The following is a 4,573-nucleotide window of genomic DNA, read 5'->3' as shown; positions in this document are numbered from 1 at the left end:
AATTAAAGCATAGAAAAAAGAAGGAGGGGACAACAAACAAGTAAAAAAAAAAACAAAATGATGATAAAGATGGTAGATACTAATTGCAGTAGATAAATAACCACTTTAAATTTTAATGGTTTAAATTCAACAATTGAAATGCAACAAACTGTAAGAGTGTATTTAAAACAAAAATATAAATACCCAAATACATATTGTCTATTTTTAAAATACACTTTGTATTTAAAGAGTTAGACAGATTTTTAAAAAATATGCTAACATTAATCAAAAGAAAACTGGAATAGTTATGTTATTATTAAGAATACTTCAGATTAAGGAAGATCAACAAGAATAAATAAAGGCATTACATAGTGTTAAACTGGTAAATCTCCAAGAAAATACACGAATTGTACCAACCAACAGAGCACCTAAATATATCGGACAAAAACTAGAGAAACAATAGGGAAATTCATATTTATTGTTTCAGACTTGAAATTTTTTATTATAATTAATAAACAGTCAGATAATTGGTAAGCCTATAGCTTGCCTTTAAAGCGATACTAATCAGTTTGATCTAATTGACATTTATTGAATACTCCATCCAATCTAAGAATAAATATCCTTTTCAAGCTCAGGCATGTTAACCAAATAGATCAAATTCTGTACAGTAACATATCTTAACAAAATTAACATTCATTCAAAGAGTTTTCTAAATTTCAATGTGATTAAAGTATATAACAGTGACAGACAAAAAGCTGAAAGATCCATAAATATTTAGAAATTAAACAACATAACAACAAACTAGGCTGTTTCCTACTTTTACTAAAAAAGACAATTATCTCACCCTGAAAGTATTACTACAAATAAGACCTACTTGATTGCAAAGTTTAGAACATAAAATAGTATAATGTCAATCAAAAGTTATTATGAATATTATATTTCCACTGAATTGTAATGGATATTTCTTAAGGATTAGAGATTAGAATGATGTATGATTTGCTATTATCTCTCTATTGAAGTTGTCTGCTATAGTAAAACCACTATAATTTTTTTTGCAAATTAGTAGTTATTTTACCAAATAAAATAGTCACTGAAATATATTAGTTCAAGACCAAAACATTTTTGTAATATTTGAAATCTTAATGGCAAAAGTAGACAGANGTTTAGACTATAGATATTTCCTCTTAATTTAAATAGTTATTTAAACTTACAAACTTCTATAATTCAATATATTTTATACTTTATATATTTTATATATTATATATATATTATATATATTATTATATATTATATATATATTTTATATATATTTTATATATATTATACTTTATATATTTAAAATAAATATAAAATATATTTTATATTTATGGTAGTTACTATGTATTATATTTGCACTTTATCAAAGATAAGACCAACTCATATAAAGAAGCAAAAATTTATCAATGAGGATTAGCTTTGTTTCTTTTCTAAGAATGCAAATCAATATAATCTAATAAAACTAAAATTCACAAATGATGTTTTCAGCAGCTACTGCCTGGCAGACAAGAAGAGAGCTATGGATTGTTGCGAAACATTTTGACATATTGGGACATATTTAGAGGTACCATAGGAACCTAGGGGAATCAATATATATCAGAATGTAGAAGGACAATTCAGCCTGGTAATATCAAATTCTTTCATTTAAGAGAAAATTTTATCTTCCTAGGTTACCTTCTATACATTTGCCAACTTTAACATTTTCCTTTCTCCAACTGTAAATTGATATTTGACTATACAATTTCACAGTTATATTTTTTTTTTCTTCTGAAGAATTATAAAGCCTCAGGAACTCAAGAGTTTTAAACTGAGAGCACGAAGTTTATTCAAACACAAGACAATCTGAACTAAAGTTGCTGCTGGGCAGACTGATGCCACATTTCTTATGTTCTTAGGATTTCTGCTCACCTTTTGATTACTAAGCTACCAATAAAGGCCAAGGGCATTCAGACTTACAAAGTCCTTAAATGAGCCTCCTCATTTTCTGAGGTTCTTTGAAGTAGCTTTACATAATCTCTGAGGTTGTTGCTAAAGTTCAAAAGATTGGCCGGAGCTATAACATGATCCATGAGTCTTTGTTAAAATGTGTGTGTGTGTGTGTGTGTGTGTGTGTGTGTGTGATGTGTAAGGCAGTGGGCATCTACTTCTTGTACTTTTCTAAACAGTTGAAGCCTTGGACTCCACTCCCTGGCTCCAAGGTGGAGTTTCAGGCAGATATGCCCTGGCAAACTTAGTTATTTTGATGTGTGCCTAGAAGAACTATGGTGTACTCAGATTCCTGCCAGGTAGATTCACAATCTTTATTCTGAACAAATGGAGAGAACTTATCAATGGTGCATTTTACATGATCACTTTTTTTTTAATTGCAGTATTGGGGATTGAATCCAGGGCTTCACACATGCTAGGCAAGCACCCTAAAACTGAGCTGCAATAGCAATCATTTTTATTTTAAGACAGAGTCTCACTAAGTTGCCAGGATAGCTTTGAACTTGTGGTCTACCTGCCTCAACCACTGCACCCACCTACTAGATAACTTTTTAAAGAATCCCTTCCTTTGTCTATCTGGGTGAAGACAGGTCAGCAGCAAGCATATATAAAATGTCAGTTCTTTTTGTAACTGAAGTTAGGATTTTGTTTAGTTTTATTTTGGATTTTTGTTTGACACAGAGGCTTGTTTATTGTTGTTTTGCTATACTGATGTCTTGCTATGTTGCCCAGACTGAGGCTGATCTTGAACTTGTGGGCTCAAATGATCCTCTTGCCTTAGTCTCCTAAGAAGCAGCCAGCTAAAATCAGGATTTTGTTTTGCTTTTCTTTTCTGGTACAGCCAAGATATCCTTCCTTACCTATTTGGAATTAATTTCATTGAAAGTTCTTCTGTTTTTATTGAGCTGCTAATCTCTTGTTCTAAAGATAAAGAAATTAGCACATTCTTTTTTTATATAAAGGTCTTATTGAAGACATTCATCTTAGCAACTCTGATAAAAAGAAAAAAAAGACAAATCTGATCTTAATTTCCTACTGATTTTTATTGGACTTTGAAGATTTAGTTTACAAAACAGGGTCACAATTCCTTTCCTGAGTTACCAACACCAGATTGTTTCAAATCTGAATCACCACGCTGTATCATTTCTGACTTGGCTTCTACAGTGTTTCTCTGTAAAGGAGCCAGAATAATACCAACATTCCTGTTTTAATTCTCAGAGATTTTCAATATATTCTAGGACCAGATCTCCTTGCTATGATTTGAATATGAGATGTCCCCCAAAATCTCCTGTATTCTTGCAAGAATATTTGAAGGTGAAATGATTGAATTGTGAGAATTGTAATCTAATCAATTCATCCTAGTTTGAATGGACTCGGTAGTAACTGTAGTCAAGTGCGGTGTGGCTAGAGGAGATGGGTCCGTGGGGGTGTGCCCTGGAAGGGTGCATTTCCCTGTGTTCTCTTCCCCACTGCCTTGCTCTGCATCCTACCCACCACACAAGCTGAGCAACTTTCCTCTGCTGGGCCCTTTCCCCGTGATGTGCTGCCTCACATTGGACCTAGAGCAAAGAAGTCATCTATAGACTAAGACCACTGAAACTCTTAGCTCCAACTAAACATTTCCTCCTTTAAGTTGTTCTTGTGTATTTTGGTCATGGCAGTGCAAAAAATTGACTAAAGTGGGCTTATTCTGAGGGCTCTCTGAATCTTCCAGGATGAGATGTTGTTGGTGATCCATTAGTTCACAGGGTGAAATTGCACGGGTGTTCCACAGCACCTCAGACTCAAACACGGCTTTCTGAGCGTCACTGCTATCCTGAGTAACTCCTATGGACCCATAGTCTGCCACCACACATCACCTTCTCCTTTGGCACACCTTTTGTTTCGGCTTTAGTGATTTCTGTTGACTTGAATCTTGTCTTTGTTCCTTCCACTTGCTCTTCCTCCAGTCCTTTCAGCACAGCTGCCTGTGATCAGAATTTCCAGCCTCCAGCTTCTCTTTACGGTGTCTTAACAGTCTCTCTCTCCACTGCTCCTGAATACCTTCCCACGTGTCCACTTACATCCAACTTGAATTCTTTGTGGCAAGTTCTGCCATGATAATTCCGTGCTGGGAAGGGATGATTCCTTTCTTCTCGTATGCATCACGAAGTTGCCATTGATAACTCTATATTTTTCTGTGCTGTTCAGGTCATCCTTGGCCAGTTCAAACAACCTGAGGTTCATATCAGCAATAGGATTAAAGGAACCACAAGGAAGGAGAAGTACTTCTGTCTTCTTTGGTTTGTCCATGGAAAACTCTGACACCTCCCATGGCTCCCAGTCCTTTGGATAAAATGGTCATGTGGATGCCAAAGAGGGTTAAAACCATGGCTGGACGATCATTGGCTCATGGAAGAAACAGGTTATTACTTAAAGCAGATAATTAGCATGGAAAATAAGTGATTCCATTTGATATAAACATTTCCTATTCCATACACTCTTCGTTCTGTTCAAGGAATATATTCTAATATATTCTGTTCAAGAAATATATTCTAATAATACAAATTATTGAACAACCTTGAATTTAATA

At 34.1% G+C, this 4,573-nt stretch overlaps 1 pseudogene; it reads right to left on the bottom strand.

The window, feature by feature from the left end:
• Nucleotides 1–3,675: 3,675 nt before the first annotated feature.
• LOC125619842 lies at nucleotides 3,676–4,293 on the bottom strand (annotated as a pseudogene).
• Between the last annotated feature and the right edge of the window lie 280 nt (nucleotides 4,294–4,573).

This window comes from Marmota marmota, unplaced genomic scaffold, assembly GCF_001458135.2.
Source record: "Marmota marmota marmota unplaced genomic scaffold, marMar, whole genome shotgun sequence".
NCBI lineage: Eukaryota > Metazoa > Chordata > Mammalia > Rodentia > Sciuridae > Marmota > Marmota marmota.
The sequence above is the reverse complement of the archived record's forward strand: the minus strand, read 5'-3'. Positions and strand labels throughout refer to the sequence as shown.